General features: G+C 48.3%; 1 protein-coding gene across 1 annotated transcript in view; it reads right to left on the minus strand.

The window, feature by feature from the left end:
- The window catches only part of CAMTA1 (calmodulin binding transcription activator 1), a 1701345-nt gene that overhangs the window by 101479 nt on the left and 1578112 nt on the right, over positions 1-21754 (minus strand). The gene's annotated exons all lie outside the window — the stretch shown is intronic.

Here is a 21754-nt window from a genome sequence, read left to right on the forward strand (position 1 = left end):
GGGACATTTCCACCGAAAATTCCCGAATTTTTTCCGATACTTACCTTTCCGCAGGCTCCCGTTTTCGCTGCTTCCTAATTGAATACAGAGATAAAGCGGGCATGCGCCCGATACTTTATCCCCAGAAAACCGCCGATGTGGAGCGAAAAGTCCAGCACGGACTTTTCACTCCCTAATTGAATATGGCCCTTAATCTTTGTTTTCCCTAGGAATATTAAACACGATACTTATCTGCAAGAAACCATACAATTACCCGCACACACAGTAATAGGTGACACCACCTTACGTGGTGCGCTCTATGTAGGTAACAGACATTACAACCTGCCAGACTGACCTGACCAACTGCCAGGTAATAAAGTCATGTTCTATTTGTATTACTCCCCTTAATGAAATCCTAAAGCCGCGTACACACTTGCCGATATCTTGAACGATAACGATATCGTTATTGAATACAATATCGGCCAATGTGTATGTGAAAAACGACCAATGATGCACGCTCCCGCTGGTCGTTTACGATATCCCCAGTTGGCTGTACATGCAGGCCAATATCGTGAGTGATGCCCCGCACGCAGTCTCACTGCGATGATATGCTAATCCTCTGCGATCGCTATGCCGTCGCAGGACAACATAAGGACGCCCACTTTACCTTACACACATTCGGAATACTTAGCAAGACTGCGAAACCATCGATAACATGGAGTACCATCGCAGCCTCACGCACACTTGCACAAGCTCTGACCTTACTCGGGAATTGCTAACCTCATCGCACGCTATGAGTCCTCTGGCATCGCAGTGGTTCATTTATGCACGCCCCTGCAACGGCGTCAAACGCATTGGCACACCTCCGTTTCTCAGACCGTTCTCCCGTCACCACCCACAAACGGCACTTCCTGTCAATCACTCTGCGACGGGTCTGCGTAGTCACCGCGATCGCGGTCCCGACTGCTGTGGTGTGTTCGCGTGCGTAATCGCAGTTGCGATCCTTGCTGAACCAGGCCCTTAGTCGGGAGATGCCAGTTACTGCACCTTAAGCCGGGTGTTTATTCGCTGTAAACGGCATTCTCTGACTTAATTGCCGGCCGCAATAATGTTAGCGCAAGAGCTGAAGTACTCTGTGCTCGCATTTTAAAGTTCCGCTTGGATTCAGGTAACACAAGCCACCTTCTCTCCTGCATGTACACTGTATCTGTGTAACCAATATGAAGGATGAAAGCAATAGGTTCATTGACCTTTGTGAAACAGATGAATGTACTGTACGCACATTTATGTTAAACACCCTATGGTTGATATGTACACTATACCTTTCAGACTTAACACAACTAAAAACTTATCTAAAAATAAACACATGGACAACAGGAGTTGGATTTAAAATTAAAGGTCGACTTTATTTGACATTAGATTATTAATAATTAATTAATAATAAATATAATATTGAATTTGGGCTAATTAGATAATTAGAAGTTGCCAATTGAAATTGATTGTGAGCGTAAAGTTAGTATGGTGGAAGACAACAAAGAACGGACACTCCCACAAAACACACGCAGACCAAACACGTCACTGTTGGTGTTCAGCTCACCAGCAAAAGCACGCCCGGACGCGCTGTGTCATTTCCCGGTAGGGACGTTTCCAGCCTATCATTGATCAAGGAGAGCCCACCCATCTAATTTGTATAACTAGAAGCACACTACTGTTCTTTCCTCCACAACGCACCTAGCAAACAACACACCACAAACAGGGAGGGAGGGTGGGATTTCTAGAAACAAAGAGGCTGAGTCTTGGCAAAGCAGACCTAATATACCAGCAAGGCCACACCCCCAATGAACCCTATAGGCTAACACTAATGACTGACACCATCATCATAATTCTTAAAGGTATACTGCTACCACAACCATGGGGTTTAACCTGGCTCAGTCAGATTGCACCTGCCTTACGCTGCCCTTCTCTCGAAATAGATCAGTTAATACTGTATATTGCCAGTTATTATTTATGTTACAGTTGCTAATATTGCATTTCAATTAGTACATTCTTTCAACATTTTTCATCAATTCATTGCTAATAAAAAAAGGGACATTGAAGCAATAGGTTTTCTTATAGGGCTGGATTCTCTCTATCTAATAACATCATTTATTGCCATTGGATTGGAGATTGTGGATGAATAAGGTGAATGTACAGCGATCACAATATTCACATCCAAACGCGTGCTGCCCGCATCAGCCGGCTGCTTCAGACGCAGCGTTAGAGTAAATTGATGTCATTGGCCAGGGACGGCCAATCACAAGTAGGTGGACACTGGAACAAAGAATGTATTTGTTTGAAATCCCCAGGGAGAAATTAACTTGGATAGTGCCCAAGGAATTGTATCTTGGCAGGGTAAGGAGAGTTCAGGTGGCATATGGTTCTGTGATACAAATCATTCAGCACAAGGAGCAATAGGAATAGTACTAGGTAGTGGTACATATAAAAGTACATAGAGATACTCTTTCATCTAACATGAGCCATCTATCATCCATAGTATCACAATACAGTTCTATAGCACAGAATTGTTTTAAAAGTAAGATATTAACAGAGCCTTCATCAAATTGCTCAGGGACACGGCATACAGGATAAGATCAAGTACTGAGAATTTGGATGCAGTCATAAGATCTAGATTTTCTATATCGACACTGCAATGACGGCATTGTTTAAATGTCAACGTTGAACATATCGGCACCTGCAGAATGCTGACATGTTCATAATGTGAAATGTCAGCATTCTGCACAGACTGGCAGCGGAGGGTTAGGGATAGGCTGCGGGAGGGGAGGATAGGGTTAGGCACTAGGGGAGGATAGGGTTAGGCACTAGGGGAGGATAGGGTTAGGCACTAGGGGAGGATATGGCTCTGGGAGGGGAGGTTAGGGTTAGGCACAAGGAGGAGGGTTAGGCTGCGGGGGGGGGGAGGTTAGGGTTAGGCATTAGACGTAGGATATGGCTGCGGGAAGGCAGGGTAGGGATAGGCACTAGGGGAGGGTAGGGCTAGGCACTAGAGGTAGGATATGGCTTTGGGAGGGGAGGTTAGGGTTAGGCACGAGGGGAGGATTTGGTTAAGCATTAGACGTAGGATATGGCTGCAGGAAGGCAGGGTAGGGATAGGCGCTAGGGGAGGATAGGGTTAGGCACTAGGGGAGGGGAGGGCTAGGCACTAGAGGTAGGATATGGTTGTGGGAGGGGAGGTTAGGGTTAGGCACGAGGGGAGGATTGGGTTAAGCATTAGACGTAGGATATGGCTGCGGGAGGGGAGGGTAGGGTTAGGCACTAGGTGGAGGGTTAGGCTGCAGGAGTGGAGGTTAGGGTTAGGCACTAGGGGGAGGGATAGGCTGCGGGGGGAGGTTAGGGTTAGGCACTAGGTGGAGGGTTAGGCTGCGGGGGGAGGTTAGGGTTAGGCACTAGGGGGAGGGGTAGGCTGCGGGGGGGAGAAGGTTAGGGTTAGGCACTAGTGGGAGGGTTAGGCTGCAGGAGTGGAGGTTTGGGTTAGGCACTAGGGGGAGGGGTAGGCTGCGGGAAGGAAGGTTAGGCACAAGGGAGGTTAGGGTTAGGCACTAGGTAGAGAGTTAGGCTGTGGGAGGGGAGGTTAGGGTTAGGCACTAGGGGGAGGGTTAAGGTTAGGCATTAGGGGCAGTGGCGTAACTAGGGTATTTGCAGCCCAGGGCAAATTTGAAAAGGGAGCCCCCCCCCATGTGCGCGCGTCAAAAAATGGGCGTGGTCACTTAAAAATGGAGCGTGTCAACATGACACACCCCTTTATTTTCAAACTGAACAATCCTATCCATATGCACCTTAACCCCAGTAGTACCCCTTATACAGTACCCCCAGTATGCAGTTGTGGTCCCTCTCATGCAGGCCCATAGTAGTGCCCCTTATACAGTATCCCCAGTAGTGGTCCCTCTTATACAGCCCCCAATTAGTTCCCCTTACTGAGTACCCCCAGTAGTGGCCCCCCCAAATGCAGTGCCCCACGTAGTGTTCCCCCTTATGCAGTGCCCCCAGTAGCAGTCCCCACAATGCAGTGCGCCCAGTAGCGGTATCCCCTTATGCAGTGCCCTTTTATATAGTGCCCCCAGTAGTAGTCCCCCCCATGCAGTTTTCCCAGTAGTGGTCCCCTTATGCAGGCACCCTGTAGTGATCCCCCCTATCTAGTGCCCCCTGTAGTGGTCCCCGCAGTGCCCCTAGCAGTAAGCCCCTTATATAGTGCCCCCAGCAGTAGTGTCCCCCCCTCCCATGCAGTGCCCCCAGTAGTGGTCCCCCTGATGGAGGCTCCCAGTAGTGACCCCCCCCCCTATCCAGTGGTCCCTGTAGTGGCCCTTCCTATTATTGCCCCCAGTAGTGGTCCCCCGAGTGCAGTGCCTCTAGTAATACTAGGCCCCTTTTAGAATGCCCCCAGTGGTAGTCCCCCCCCAAGTAGTAGTCCCCAGTAGAGGTCCTCCCAATGGCACCCCCAGTAGATGTCCCCCCCAGTAGTAGCCATCCCCTCCCCCGTTGTGCAGATAGGTTTAAAAATAAATAAATATATATAAAAATATACTTACCTGATTCCACGCTGCTCCTGCTCCTGTCCGCGATGCCGCTCCCGCCCTCCAGTCCGCCCGGGCTGGCGCGCTCAGCATTATGGGACTGACGTCATGACGTCAGTCCCATTACCCACTGCAGGAGCGGCTCTTGCAGTGGGTGCTGCAGCAGTCAATGAGAGTCTATCTGACTCTCATTGGCTGCTGTTTAACACACGCATCGCCGCCAGCGCACAGCCTGAGCCCGCCTCCTGGCGCTATTGGGCAAGCGCTCAGGGGGAGGGAACGGGCTCAGGCGTGCAGCACAGGACCGGCGCTGGAAGACTAGCGCCGGTCCTGTGCAAATGTGTAGCGCTGACCGCACTCATTGCGGTCGGCGCTACACTGGCTATTTAGGGCGGGCCGGTACTGTGGCCGGCGGCGCACACACCCCCCCGCGCGCCGCCGGTCCAACGGCGCCCAGGGCACGAACCCCGCTCGCCCTGCCCTAGTTACGCCACTGATTAGGGGGAAGGTTAGGCACTAGGGGAGGAAAGGGTTAGGAACTAGGGGGAGGGCTAGGCTGCGGAAGTGGAGGTTAGGGTTAGGCATTAGGGGGAGAGTTAGGCTTCGGGAGGGGAGGTTAGAGTTAGGCATTAGGGGGAGAGTTAGGCTTCGGGAGGGGAGGTTAGAGTTAGGCATTAGGGAGAGAGTTAGGCTGTGGGAGGGGAGGTTATGGTTAAGCACTGGGGGATGGTTAGGCACTAGGGGGATGGTTAGGTTGTGGGAGGGGAGGTTAGGGTTAGGCATTAGGGGTAGGGTTTGGCTGCGGGAGGGGAGGTTAGGGTTAGGCACTAGGGGAGGATATGGGTGTAGGAAGGGAGGTTAGGCATTAGGGGGAGTGTTAGGCTGCGGGAGGGGAGGTTAGGGTTAGGCACTAGGGGGGTGGTTAGGCTGTGGGACGGGAGGTTATGCACTAGGGGGAGGGTTTGGCTGTGGGAGGGGAGGTTAGGGTTAGGCATTAGGGGGATGGTTAGGCTATGGGAGGGGAGGTTAGGCACTAGGGGGAGGGTTTGGCTGTGGGAGGGGAGGTTAGGGTTAGGCATTAGGGGGAGAGTTAGGCTGCGGGAGGGGAGGTTAGGGTTAGGCACTAGGGTAGGATATGGCTGTGGGAGGGGAGGTTAGGGCTAGGCACTAGGGGGGTGGTTAGGCTGTGGGAGGGGAGGTTAGGCACTAGGGGGGTGGTTAGGCTATGGGAGTGGAGGTTAGGGTTAGGCATTAGGGGGATGGTTAGGCTATGAGAGGGGAGGTTAGGCACTAGGGGGAGGGTTAGGCTGTGGGAGGGGAACGTCAACAAAATATACCGTACCCCTGAGAATTACAGCATATGTTCAGACTGCCGTACATTCAGGATAATCATAATATATTAACATATATTAACTGTGTCAACTCCAGATTGCTCAGTGACACTGCATAGAGATTTATATCATGTGTTCAAAATGAGGAAAGTGATGCTGTGCAGATGGCCATACAGTCAGGATAACACATACTGAGAACTGCATCATATGCACAGGATGAGAGAAGTGACACTGTGCATGTGACTGCACATGCAGGATAAGATCAGGTACTGAGAATTACATCAAGTGTATGGAATGAAAGAAGTGACACTATGGCCACACATTCAGGATAAACACAAGTACTGAGAATGAAATCATGTATAGAGAATAGGAGAAGTGCCACTGTGCCACACAGTCAGGATAAGAACAGGTCCTCATAATGTCATCGTATGTTTATAATTGTAGAAGTGATACTGTACAGGTGGCCGCACATTCAAGATAACACATACTGAGAATTACATCATATGCACAGGATGAAAGAAGTGATACTATGCAGTTGGCCACACATTCAGGATAGCACAGGTACTGAAAAATAAATCATGTATAGAACATGGGAGAAGTGGTGCTGTGCAGATGATCCCACCTTCATGATAATAACAGGTACTGAGAATTACAAAATATGTTCATACTGAGAGAAGTAATACTGCAGAAGTAACTAACAGGTTAATGACATGTACTGAGAATTACACCATGTGCACAGAATGAGAGAAGTTGTACTGTGCATATGGCCACACGATCAGAACAACAGTAGCTGAGAATTACATCATGTGTACAAAATGAGAGAAGTTGTACTGTGCAGGCGGCCACACAATCAGGATAACAATAGCTGAGAATTACATCATGTGTACAGAATGAGAGAAGTTGTACTGAGCAGGTGATCACACAATCAGGATAACAGTAGCTGAGAATTACATCATGTGTACAGAATGAGAGAAGTTGTACTGTGCAGGTGGCCTCACAATCAGGATAACAATAGCTGAGAATTACATCATGTGTACAGAATGAGAGGAGTTGTACTGTGCAGGTGATCACACAATTAGGATAACAATAGCTGAGAATTACATCATGTGTACAGAATGAGAGAAGTTGTACTGTGCAGGTGGCCTCACAATCAGGATAACAATAGCTGAGAATTACATCATGTGTACAGAATGAGAGAAGTTGTACTGAGCAGGTGATCACACAATCAGGATAACAGTAGCTGAGAATTACATCATGTGTACAGAATGAGAGAAGTTGTACTGTGCAGGTGGCCTCACAATCAGGATAACAGTAGCTGAGAATTACATCATGTGTACAGAATGAGAGACGTTGTACTGTGCAGGTGATCACACAATCAGGATAACAGTAGCTGAGAATTACATCATGCGTACAGAATGAGAGGAGTTGTACTGTGCATGCGGCCACACAATCAGGATAACAATAGCTAAGAATTACATCATGTGTACAGAATGAGAGACGTTGTACTGTGCAGGTGGCCTCACAATCAGGATAACAATAGCTGAGAATTACATCATGTGTACAGAATGAGAGAAGTTGTACTGTGCATGCGGCCTCACAATCAGGATAACAATAGCTGAGAATTACATCATGTGTACAGAATGAGAGGAGTTGTACTGTGCAGGTGATCACACAATCAGGATAACAATAGCTGAGAATTACATCATGTGTACAGAATGAGAGAAGTTGTACTGTGCAGGTGATCACACAATCAGGATAACAGTAGCTGAGAATTACATCATGCGTACAGAATGAGAGACGTTGTACTGTGCAGGCAGCCTCACAATCAGGATAACAGTAGCTGAGAATTACATCATGTGTACAGAATGAGAGAAGTTGTACTGTGCATGCGGCCTCACAATCAGGATAACAATAGCTGAGAATTACATCATGTGTACAGAATGAGAGGAGTTGTACTGTGCAGGTGATCACACAATCAGGATAACAATAGCTGAGAATTACATCATGTGTACAGAATGAGAGAAGTTGTACTGTGCAGGTGATCACACAATGAGGATAACAGTAGCTGAGAATTACATCATGTGTACAGAATGAGAGACGTTGTACTGTGCAGGCAGCCTCACAATCAGGATAACAGTAGCTGAGAATTACATCATGTGTACAGAATGAGAGAAGTTGTACTGTGCATGCGGCCTCACAATCAGGATAACAATAGCTGAGAATTACATCATGTGTACAGAATGAGAGGAGTTGTACTTTGCAGGTGATCACACAATCAGGATAACAGTAGCTGAGAATTACATCATGTGTACAGAATGAGAGAAGTTGTACTGTGCAGGTGATCACACAATCAGGATAACAGTAGCTGAGAATTACATCATGTGTACAGAATGAGAGACGTTGTACTGTGCAGGCAGCCTCACAATCAGGATAACAGTAGCTGAGAATTACATCATGTGTACAGAATGAGAGAAGTTGTACTGTGCAGGTGATCACACAATCAGGATAACAGTAGCTGAGAATTACATCATGTGTACAGAATGAGAGACGTTGTACTGTGCAGGCAGCCTCACAATCAGGATAACAGTAGCTGAGAATTACATCATGTGTACAAAATGAGAGAAGTTGTACTGTGCAGGCAGCCTCACAATCAGGATAACAATAGCTGCTGAGAATTACATCCAATAATATAAGCTGTACTGTGCCTGTTATCACTGTTGCATCACAAATGTGCCAAACAAAACGTTGAATGATCTGATCATATTAACCAGAGGCCATCACGATGACATGGTTTAATTTTGCAAAATTTAGATTTCAGTCACCGAAAAAGGTTTTCCGGAATTTCACTAATAATTGGAAAACTAAAAATGGACCCTGCACCACAATATACAGAAAGTTAACAAAAAAAGAAAAACTAGCCTCGGCCATTAATTCCCATCTCTATATCCAGGTACTTGGCCATGGTTTCATTGTTAGCATTTCTCAGTAAATCTGCCTGCGAGATTAATGGGAGAGGAACCATAACAAAGCGGGTCAGTGCCGTTCCTCCCAGCTGCCTTTGTTGTGCTGTTACTGCAGTATGGTGCAGTGCAGCTGATGTCATCTCCTCCTCTAGCCGTATTATCATGCACCACACGTTTGCTGCATAGACTGACATCTGACTGACATCACCGGGCCGGCCCCCTTCCCTCACCACATCCCTGTGTCAAACACAACAATGTCTGCCCTACTCCAGGCTGCCGGTTGCCAGGTGCTTGGAAACCAGTCACGTACCAGCTGCGGAGGGTAATAATGTTATTTTTCCTCGCTATCTTTTGGTGTTTAAAAAACTCATTCCCTCAGTTGAATGGCTCTTTTTAGTTAATCGGCTGTGCTCAAAGCCCTTTTAAAAGAAAATATCTCAACATTTAACTTAATGCGTGCCTGTAAACTACAGAGTGATGGGAGCCATATTGTGGGGTGAAGCAATTTTCATAAGAATGCAGCCTCTCAATTTACTGACATACTCTCCTACTCTCCCGGGAATGCCCGGGAGACTTATGTATGCTGGACAGCTCTCCCGCACTCCCAGGAGATTAGGCAAGCCTCCCAAGTACCGTCCCAGAGCGAGGCAGGCCCAGGAAGTGTGCCAGCCTCTCTGGGATCTCCTGGAGCATCCCATTAACATATCAGTAATGGAGCGTACACACGGTCAGATTTGTCAGACTTGTCAGATTTGTCAGATGAACGACTGAACGATTAAACGATTTGAACGATTTGGACGATTTGACCAAAGTTTTGAACGATTTGAACGATTGAACGATTTTTGACTGCATTAAAATGAATGGAATCGTCCAAGTCTGACTGCAAACCCATCAGATGTCAGATATCGTTATCTGACAAACGGGAACGCGCATCGTTGATCGTCCATCGTTCAGGCATGTCAGATATGAACGATTTTCCTTCAGATATGAACGACTGAACGATTTTTAAATCGTTATCGTCCATATCTGAAGAAAAAATCTGATCGTGTGTATGCACCATAAAGCTGCATATACACACACACAACGATTTTGTTACCAACGATTTTCTGAACGATTATCTGTCAGATTTTTGAAAGTGTAATGGTGCATACACGCGGTCAGATTTTTATTCAGATCTGAACGATAGGATTTAAAAAATCGTTCAATTGTTCATATCTGAAGGAAAATCTGACATGCCTGAACGATGAACGATGCGCATTCCCGATGGTCAGATAACGATATCTGACATCTGATGTGTTTGCAGTCAGACTTGGACGATTCCATTCATTTTAATGCAGTCAAAAATCATTCAATCGTTCAAATCTTTGTGTATTGAAGATTTTTTTGAACTACAAACAATTTTTGCATATTAACTTAATGAAGATCGTTGAGTTGGCCAGTCTGACTGAACTGCAAACGTGAACGCGCATGGACGATAATCGTTCATCGTTTTCACTCAGAAAGTGAACGATTTTTTGAACGATAAATTATATCGTTAATGATAATCGTTCAAAACATCGTTGTGTGTGTATGCAGCTTAAGTGTTGCACAGTTTAGAGAGACTTTGCAGAGTGTCCAAATCATAAATGTAAGTATAAAGCTGCATACACACACAACGATTCTGTTACGATTTTATGAACGATTTTCTGTCAGATTATCTGTCAGATTTTTTTAAAGTGTGGTGAACAATTTTTTTGAACTACAAACGATTTTTGCATATTCCCTTAATGAAAAGCGTTCAGTTGACAAGTCTGACTGAACTACAAACGTGAATGCACATGAACGATAATCGTTCATTGTTTGACTCAGAAAGTGAGCGATTTTTTTCAAACGATTATCGTTAAACGATATCGTTTAACGATAACCGTTCAAAAAATCGTTGTGTGTGTATGCACCATAAGGCTCTATCCCTGAACATTACAAATAAGTTTTAATGGAGCTGACAACCAGAGAGTGTCCGGTAACACAGTGGGTGACACTAATGAAAAGTGATGCAAAAAAAAAAGGGCAGTGTCTATGAGAACCAATCATAAGTTTACTTTCAAACTTATGCACACATACCTCCCAATCGTTTCGCTTTTCGTGGAACAGTCCCGATTTTTGTGGCCTGTCCTGAGTTCGGGACGTTCGTGTTGCAGTACTACATGTAGTGTACGCAGGTTTCTTTGCAGTGTGCAGCACTGACAGGTGGATTTTTATGGGGAAAAAACGCCCACCTTTGTACACGGTCATGCCCCCCTGGATCCTGTAGGAAAGATCTATGCTGGGCAGTATGCACAAAGTTGCCACCATTTAATCTGCGACAAGGATTAAATAAGGGAATACATCAACATCATCCATCCAAACCTCCCCAATCCAATTGTGTAAATTAGGCAACGCCTCGAACCTCCTTGGTCCACCCATTGACTGACGAGGCATTATTTTTCCCCATTAGGTAGAGAACTGGAACTGTTGGTAGGTAGGTATCATTTATACTTCAGGTCTTCTAGAGCTGTATTCCTCAACCTGTTTTACCTGTATCCTGACGCGGCTATCGACAAATCCGAAATGCGCGTCAGGCTGTAATTTTAATTTACTAGACGTCGATTTGAAACTGCGAAATTTACAAAGTTCAAATCGCCAGAAAACCCGCTGACAAATTGCCGAATCACAAAGCACCGCTATAAGAATCACTATCCTGATTTTTTTTTCTTTAAAAATAAAGTACAAAATGTATCAATTTGTGGTTTTAAAAACAGTCAAAATACATGATTTACTGATTAAGGGGGCTAATAATTATTCAGCAGGGGGGCAATTTTATTTGAAGACTATATTTAGGGGGGGCGTGCCACTTTATTGTATACGTATATTAAGAGCAATAATCATTTATTCATGGTGGGGTGATGCTTATTGGGGCTTATTCTGGGGCACCCACTTGCAGAGGCGCACTTTCATCTTATTGCGTCTTAATGGCAGACTCAGTTTCTCTGTCTGACTATGGTCTCCTGAGTGGACGGCTGTGCGTCTTTGGACGCTGCCAGTTACATCAATCCGCTACTGACACGCCCACATCTGCTTAGCCACACCCGGCTACCTACCAGGAACGCCCTCTGAATTCCACAGACCGTGCGTCCAAATCTATTCTGCTCTCTGAGCGCTTACAATCGAGATGAATGCGCTGTGCGACTGGGATGCACAAGCAGACTTAAAACATTGGCCAACTGCGTGCGGCATCGGCACTGCGCGCTACTCGGAATCAGCTCCTTTATCTCATGATGTGGGCACCATTTATAGGGCCATAGTATAAAAAGGGCTTGATGTGGAGAAGTTCCCCATAGCAACCAATCAGCTTTGAGAAAGCATTCATCAAGTACTTTCTAAAAAATGATAGGTAGATGCTGATTGGTTGCTATGGGCACTTCTCCATTGGTCCACTTCTCCATTCTTTTCACCAGGGGTCAAAGTGGGCCGGAACGGGGCAGAACTGCGTTCTGTCACTTCTGCTTGGAGAAGGAACCAGTTCCGCCTCCTCTGACCCCCCTAACCCCGCCGCAGGGAGGCTCCATTTGCCCGGCGCCCACTGAGATTTTGTTACCAGCGGGCACCCGGCTCCCTCCCCGCATCGGCAGCCGGAGGCTGGAGCTCACTCATGAGCTCCGGCTTCCGGGTCCCGCTGTGTGCAGTGCACTATGGGAGAGACGTCATGACATCTCTCCCATAGTTCAGACTGAGGAGCAGCCAGGCCGACCAGGGTGACCAGACGGCAGCGGACGCGGGAGCGTGGTTTAAGGTAATAGGTTTTTTTTTATTGTTGTATAAGCAGCATCACAATAGGGGACATTCACAAGGGGCATTACTCAGGGGGCACTACTACTGGGGGCATTTCTCACGGGGCACTACTACTGGGGGCATTACTCAGGGGGTACTACTACTGGGGACATTACTCAGGGGGCACTACTACTGGGGACATTACTATTGGTGGCATTACTAGGGGCATTAGTATTGGGGGCATTACTCAGGCAGCACTACTACTGGGAGCATTACTAAAGAGGGGCATTACTATTGGGGCACTACTACTGGGGGCACTACTACAGGGGACATTACTACTAGGGGCACTATTACAGGGGGATTACTAATGGGGGCATTGCATAGGAGGCACTACGCCTGGGGGCACTGCATTAGGGGGCTCTGCATAAGGGGCACCACTACTGTGGGCTATGCATAAGGGACACTACCACTGTGGGCACTGCATCGTGATCACGATTCAGACTTTTTTTACACGATTTGTTGTTCTGATGCGTCGAAATCGGGTGAATCGTGCAAAATATCATTGACTGTGTACGCACCTTAAATCTCCTAAGGAGAACTTGGCCGCAGAGGACGCAGATAACAGACCAAGAACGTGTCAGTGATGTAAAAATACAAATCCAAAGCATTGGAAAATGTTTTATTTTAAATTCCATCTCAGAAGCCAGAAAAGTGTGTAACATATCCATTGCCCAACACATATGTCCTCCCTGAGCCTTTATATCTTGCCTAGCTTTCATCTAGCCCGAGCAGCTGTCCACAATCACGCAACACAGATGACCGAACATATTTGTCCATAGCAAATTGCAGTGTACTCAGTGAGCCCGTGTGATGGAAGATACAGACTACTGCAGACAATATACCTGATTCTGCACTGACACGTATTAAGCCTTACAATATTCTATTCTATTATTTCCAACTAGTTTGTAATATTAATAATACTTTAATATTTACTTCTATAGCTCCAGCACTTTGCGTAGCACTTTAAACATTTAACCAACATAGTAATAAAATGAGACTGGGTATCAACAGACTAAGGGCCTGATTCAGAGCCGCTCGTAAGCGGCCGCTCGTTCGCTCCGAACGATGTTCGCACAACTGCGCATGCGTATGGGTCGTAATACGCATGCGCCAACCAGTCATTGAGGTCGGAAATCGAGCGCTCGCAAAATAGCGAGTGCCTGCTAATTTGAGTGACAGGATGAGGCGTTTGTGGGTGGTAACAGTGGAAGGTGCTTGAAAATGGGGAGTGGAGATCCGAACGCAGGCGTGCCAAACAGTGAAAACGGGCGTTTTAAGGATGTGCATAATTAACAAAGCAGCGTCATCGACCACGTCACTTGGTTGTCTTTTAGCCTGAACTGTTCGCATGATTGCGGTAGGAAAATCCAACCACAGGCACTGCGAGCAGTTCAGACGCCTTTTGATGTACTCGATTAATCTAATAAATAGCGGAGATGACGTAGGATGCGAGCGGCCAGGGGGCGTCTTTACAAAATAGCAAGTGTATGTTTCGTTCGCTCGCTCGCTCAGACATAGAGGCTTCAACAGACCGCAAAGAGCGAGCGCTTAATTTAAATAGCCGGCCCCTTTTTCTGAACGAGCGAGTGCAAATAGCGTCCGGCTCTGAATCAGGCCCTAAGGCCTCGGTTCAGAGGTGGGCGCAGAGGCGATGTGAGACGCAAGCGGCCGGTGTTTAAAGTCGCCACATGCATCCGATTCCCACTGTGAATGTGTCCAGATGGTTACAGTCGGCGGGCGCAGAGCGAATTTGAAGGCAGAGAGAAGCGATTCCAGTGAGCGTTCTTAGGTGGTAACAGCAGGTGGCTGGTGAGACGTGGGCGTGGCGCGGTCAGCGACTGCATAAATTGCACTGAATTCGGCAACCATGTCCAGATGGACATCCTGCGCCTCCATAGAGCTGGTGCAATGTCAGGTGGTGCGACCGATGTGCTGCGTCTTTGTATGCTGAGTGGCGGATTAGCGCAGCAGCTGGTAGGCGTCACTGTACGAATCCCATCGGCTTCGGTATTAGCATAAAGACGCAGTCACACCGCGTAAAAAGACTTTGGGCCTGATTCAGACCCACTCGCGAGCGGCTGTCCGCTCGCAAGTGGGTCGATGTTCTGCACTGAGCATGCGCACGATGGAGGGAGCTCCGTCGTGCGCATGCGCCAGACGCGACGAGCGAAGGACTTTCCTTTGCTCGTTGTGTCTGATCAAAGGGGGCGTGCTGTCGATGTTGATTGACAGCACGCCCCCTTTGGTGGGCGTGCTGGGGGCGTGCCTCCCTGAAGGGGGCGTTTCCTAAGGGAACGCCTACCGTCAGAAGCCGGCCCACTGACATCACTAGTGATGTCAGTGGGAGTGATTTTGGCTCTGATAGAGCCAAAATCACTCCGGGCCTTGCGGTTGAAAACCTCAACCGCAGGCTCCGGCTCGCAGTTTCGATGGTCGCGATGGTCAAGACCATCGCGGCCATCAAACTGCACGCTCGTATAGGCTGTGGGTGGTGACCCACAGCTATACGAGCGTCCAGGAGGACGCTCCATAGTTATGGAGGACGGCCCTCATTCAGAGCGTGCGCTCTGCTCAGAGCGTACGGCTCTGAATGAGGGCCTTTGTTTTTAGCGTCCATCTCTGACTCTAATAGAGATAACAACTTAGAAATCTAGAACTTAATGCTCTGTTTTACATACTTATACATAAAATGACTACAACATGATATGCCCAGAAACAATACAGTATATATGGGATTTTTATCTATTTTTGTGTAATTTAATATCCAGTAACTTCCAGGATAAATGATGTCTGGCAAATTAATGCCATCAAAGATTATCCATTCAATGTCTGTCAGCCATCCAAGGGTCTACAAGGTAGTTCCCTTACCTGCCGGCCACAACACCAGCGCCGGAATCCCAACATCGGGTGACATGCTGATGCCGGAATCCCGACAGCCAGCATCCCGATCATAAGTATAGCGTCCTGGGTTATTTGTTAGCCGTGGTGGGGGGGATGGGGTTGAGTTAAGGTACCATCGGGGAGTAAGGGTTAGGCTGTGGGTGTGGGAGGTTAGGGTTAGCCACCACCAGGGGGGGTTAGGCACTAAGGGGGGAGGGTTAGGCACTACCCTCCCGAAAATCGGGGGCCGTTCCCGACCTCCCGGGAGGCAGGCAATTCTCCCTGCTTCCTCCCACCACTCCTATCCCCTCCGCAAAAACCCCTGCAACACCCACAGGGCAGTGACGTGATTCGCGTCATATTGGCCCCGCCCCCTGCTTCACAATGCCTATTTTATCGGCATTGTGTAGTGGGGCGGGGCCAAACTGACGTGATCGCGTGACCCCCGCCCCCACCACGCCCACAAGTGCTGTCGCCCGCCCGGCCACTCCCCCTTGTCCCGGCCACGCCCCCTTCCCCCGTCCAGCCGATCTGGCTGCTTCCTCCCGGAAGGAGCAGCCAGAAATTCAGCAGGTATGGTTAAGGTGCAGGGTAGAGAGTGTTGGGATGCAAGAAGGGAGGGTTAGGGGGTGAAAGGGGGAGGGTTAGTATACTTACCTTTACCTACCTCCTGTCTGGATTCTGACCATCGTTATGCCGCTGTCGGTCTTTTAATAGCCGGCATCCCGATTGCCGGTCTCCCATACCCAACCCATAACAGTCACAGTCCAGACCGGTCTCCATTAGATCTGTTCTGCTGGCAGGGGAGCCGAGAGGGGGGGAGCGAGTGGGTACAGATTACCTGGGCCCGGGCTTCCTGAGGGGCTCGGCGGGGGCCCGGGTCCGGCGCCGCTCCCCCCCTCACAGCAGCCCAGCACACAGCGTGTGCTGAGCTGCAGTTGGAGACTGCTCGTGGTTGCTGAGCAGCAGCCACAGCAGTCTCCTATGCCTGTGCGGGGGAGCGATCACACTGATCGCGCACCCCTGGCTTTGCGCCAGGCTGAGGGGGCTCAGAGCGCCCCCCTCCCCAGGGCGCAGCGCCTCTTTGCGGCGCTGCAAATCTTTTTTTTTTTCTCGGCAAGGGGGCGTGGCCTGTCTGCTGGCTCCGTTCACCCGAAAATCTAAAACATTTCTGTAAATATTCTCAGAGAAAAACTTTATGCACGTTTAATAATGACAGCGTGGCCCAATTAGCTGCTCATCCTGATGTACTTTCCTCATTTATTTTATATGTGCCTGATCTACACATCGTACGTGAACTGAAGCACTGTAATGTATACAATTATAAAATCTTTTCTGTACATTCACTGAATTTTGTGGTGATATATACATACATACATATACACACAGTATATATATATTTATATATATTAATAAAAAGTATATGTGAAAAATGGTGGGCAAGCTTTCATATTAAAATAATTTTGGAAGTTCTTTTTAATCAGAAAATTCATTCATTCATCATTCATGAATAAAATCCCTACCTAACTGCAATAGTATGATGAATGCTGAATATAGTGGTGTTCATCTAATACGTAATCCTACAGTAATCTGCAGATTTCATTGCTGTGTATTTGCAGTACCATAAGCCGCACCCCTACTACATCATTTGCCTGATGTTTTGGGGTTGTGAACCCCCTGCATTAGTCTATGAATAACAGTCAAAAATAGAGCGTAACATTATCATACCAAATTAAAACAAAGTATCTAGTGACCATCAAAATGGATGTATGTACCACATTCCATATATAATAGTGCATTTTACACCTACTTATTAGGAGCCTCAAATCACTATTCATTTCTACTGGAGACCCTGTTCCCTCCACTATATAACTCCCAGTCTGTGGCTTCCTGCTGCCTCCATTCCCCTCCTCACATCATGTCACTGCCCCTGTCACATGCAGCCCTGTCCTCACTGACACATCACTCATCTCCTGATATACTCTGTGCTGCTGGAGACCCTGTTCCCTCCACTATATAACTCCCAGTCTGTGACTTCCTGCTGCCTCCATTCCCCTCCTCACATCATGTCACTGCCCCTGTCACATGCAGCCCTGTCCTCACTAACACATCACTCATCTCCTGATATACTCTGTGCTGCTGGAGACACGGGGTCATTCAGACCCGCTCGTGAGCGCAGGACACTCGCAAGCGGGTCGATGGTGCCCTACTGCGCATGCGCACGACGGAGGGAGCTCCGTCGTGCGCATGCGCGAGACCCGGCTAGCGACGGGATAGCCGTCGCTCCGGGTCTCGCATCAAAGGGGGCGTGCTGTCGATGTCGATTGACAGCACGCCCCCTTTGGCGGGCGTGCCGGGGGCGTGGCTACCAGACGGAGGCGTTCCCATGAGAACGCCTACCGTCTGAAGCCGGCCCCACTGACATCACTAGTGATGTCAGTGGGAGTGATTTTGGCTCTACCACCGATTTTGGCGTCTGCTACCACCTTGCTTAAGTGGCAGATTTGGGGGAACTGATGACGCAGTTTGCGCTGAATTGCATTATGGTGGCCCTGCCCCTAGCTACACAATGCTGGTAATCTTTGCATTGTGTAGCGGGGGTGGGACGGTGATGCCCTCGCAAACGCGTCATGCCCCCTTCCCCACACCGATGTGCCAAGCTGGCTGCCTCCTCCCGGATTGTCAGATTGTCGGCAAGCCTGTACTAGTTATTCTAATAACATAACAATTCTTGATAGGTCTTAGTTCAGATTTTGGTAAGTATTTTAGCCCAAATCTTAACCCTTACCCTAACCCACCCCTCTTGCAGCCTATTCCTAACCAACCCCTCCCAGAGCCTAACCCTGACCCTCCCCTCTCGCAGCCTAACCCTAACGCCCCCTTCTGCAGCCTAACCCTAACCTCCCCCTCTCGCAACCTAACCCTCCCCTCCCAAAGCCTAACCCTGACCCTCTCCTCCTGCTGCCTAACCCTCCCCTCTCAGAGCCTAACTCTCCTCCAGAAGCCTAACCCTCCCGTCCTGCAGCCTGACCCTAACCAACCCCCCCCGAGCCTAACCCTAACCCACCCCTCCCGCAGCCTGACCCTAACCAACCCCCCAAAGCCTAACCCTAACCATCCACTCCCGCAGCCTAACCCACCCCATCCTAACCCACCCCTCCCAGAGCCTAACCCTAACTGTCCCAGCCTGCAGACTAATCCTAACCACCCCCTCCCGCAGCCTAACCCACCCCTCCCAGAGCCTAACCCTAACTGTCCCATCCTGCAGCCTAATCCTAACCACCCCCTCCCACAGTCTAACCCACCCCTCCCAGAGCCTAACCCTAACTGTCCCATCCTGCAGCCTAACCCTAACCCTCTCGTCCCGCAGCGTAACCCTGACCCATCCCTCCCAAAGCCTAACCCACCCACAGCCTAACCTTAACCCACCCCTCCCAAAGCCTAACCATAACTCACCCCTCCCAGAGCCTAACCCTAACTGTCCAATCCTGCAGCCTAACCCTGACCCACCCCACCCAAAGCCTAACCCTGCTCTCCCGCAGCCTAACCCTAACCCACCCCTCCCGCAGCCTAACCCTCCCCTCCCTCCGCCTAACCCTAATACTTACCGTTGGAATCTCTTGAGATTGTGACAGCCGGGATGCTGCTGTCGGTATTGTGACAGTCGGCATTCTGCCGGTCGGGATCCTGACTACATCCCCTGTGACCCAATGATGTGTTGTATAAATAACAAATGATTACACAACTAGTAAAAATGGACCTGGTCACCACTCTCTTCCCCCCATTCTGTGACTGGAGTCGTTAGCGGAGAAGGCGCTCGCCCCTGCTAAGAATGCGCAGGTCTGTCACAGGAAATTTTTATTTAATTAGTATATAGATAGCTTCAGCTGGCCACTGACATGATGGGGAGACTTATAACTTATAAGAAGCAACGGTCCCCATACAGCAACGTTTGTATCACCCCAAAAATGCTAGTAATAATTCACAATATAGAGGTCCATTTTCTGGCATGCTTGTAGATGGCGTTATAAGATGTCCAACATCGTCCTGTGCGCGGTCATCTTCCAACAGTGATAACCGGTCACTGTCACCATGGTACAGTAATCCATTGAGTGCCGAGGCCAGATGTCCTCAAACTTGGCCAACCATGCTGTATGGTCGGCTAAGGCATGCCCCATGTGCAGTGGGCGAGCGCACGCACTGGGCACCCACTCTCAGAAGAGCCCCATCTCTGTACTGCCCATTCAGAGATCCTATTTAACTTGGGCTATGAGCCAATGTTGTTGTTAGTTATTACACAGGTCCACATAAGTCTCTTGAGAAAACTATTATCCATCAGTTTTAGTTCTTTGTTTGTAAATAAGTGTGTATTACGTATTTATGCCTGACGCAGAGGTGTACGCACAGCCGATGTCTGACATAGTGGATCGATTATTTGCTGCACGCATGCATCTAACTTGCACGTTGCATGCGTCCTAACTGTGGGTCTGTTTCAGACCCGGACGCTATGCTGCGCTCGCTCGCATTGAGTGACTTTACGCAATCTGTGCATGCGTATGAGTCGCAATGCGTGTGCTCGAACCAGTCATTGCGATGGGAAGGTGTTTGCCCGTAGCCCGCAGTCGGGCCGCTATTTTGAGTGACAGATAGTGCAGTTTGTGGGTGGTAACGGGAAGGTGCTTGTAAACGTGGGTGTGGATGTGCGAACGCAGGCGCGCCCGACCGTCAGAACGGCGTTTAATGGGTGTGCATAATTAGCAAAGTAGCGACATTACACACATGACTGGGTTGTATTTTAGCCAGAACTGCTCGTAATGTTGTGGTGGGAAAAGGCTACCACAAGCGCTGCGAGCAGCTCCGATGGCTCTCGATGTTCCCGATTAAACCTACAACTGCCGGAGATGACGTGTGTAGCGAGTGGCAAAGGGGTGTGTTTATACAGGTGCGAGCCGCTCGCTATTAGTGGGCGGCTTTACGCGACGCAGTGCGAGCACATAATTTAAATAGCCGGCCCCTTTAGCCAGCGAGCAAACGCAAATAGTATCTGGGTCTGAATCAGGCCCTATGTCTGTACAGAGTCACAGCTGTAATTTCGGGTGCACAGAGAGACTGTACCTGCCATGGTGCAAGCTTTGATGGTGCACTCAACGGTGCTGACAGTGGGCGACTCAGCCCTGGCACATTCGGATGCACGGATGTACACAAGGGGGGCAACTCTATATCGGCATTTGCATAAAATCGCAGGCGGCTGACCGCCAATAGACGCTGCTGCGGGCGCTGTTTGCGTTCACCTTAAAGTCAGCCCCTGTATAACAAACACTTTGTATTATCAATTAAAGCTTTTTAGAATAAGCACGATGAAAGTATATTATCTTAAACCTATAAAGGTAAATAACTTTCATAAATATTAGTTACACGGGCATGCTACAATGATTCCGGATAATGCTGCTCTCACCCCATGTTAGCCTCCACAAACACCTCTCATTAACACCATCTCTTATACAGATGTTTAACTAAGTCAATTAATATTTGGAGGATTTATTTTTCTAATATGTTTTCTCCCAACACATCCTCTGAGTGTCACCGTCACTGTCTGTATAATTTCTGTATTTTCTGCAATTTCCTCTCCTGCTCTCCCGTCATTGCTGTTTCATCTACTTTCCTCTGTGTGACCATATGAGCGCAGATTAGCAGATACAAGTGAAGGGGATAAGAAAAGGAAGAAGTCACTGTCTGATTATTTTCCAGTCACAAGGCTGCTGCCTGGGCTGGTACATGTGAGTGGTTGAAAGGCTGTAAATACTTTTCTTTTAGGTTGTTGTATTTATCTAAACATAATAATAAACAAAGCAAACAGTGATTATGCTGCATATCTGTTGCAAAAGTGACTTTTTTTAGCTACTTGCAGTAACACAAAGCAACCAAAAGCAGTAACCTTAACTGTATTAATGCATAGCAACTAAGTGCAGTAACCATAGTAACTAAGAGCAGTAACCATAGTAACTAAGGGCCTGATTCAGAGCCAGACGCTCTGACCAGAAAATGGAGCGGCCTTATGGACGCTCGCATAGCTGTGGGTTACCACCCACAGCTATAGCGAGCGTCCATGATGATGGTCGCGATGGTCAAGACCATCGCGACCATCGGGCTTGTGACGGAGACCCTGCGGTAGGGTCTCGCTGCCGCA

The sequence above is a fragment of the Taudactylus pleione genome, unplaced genomic scaffold (assembly GCF_031769625.1).
Source record: "Taudactylus pleione unplaced genomic scaffold, aTauple2 ptg000673l, whole genome shotgun sequence".
In the NCBI taxonomy this organism is placed as follows: domain Eukaryota; kingdom Metazoa; phylum Chordata; class Amphibia; order Anura; family Myobatrachidae; genus Taudactylus; species Taudactylus pleione.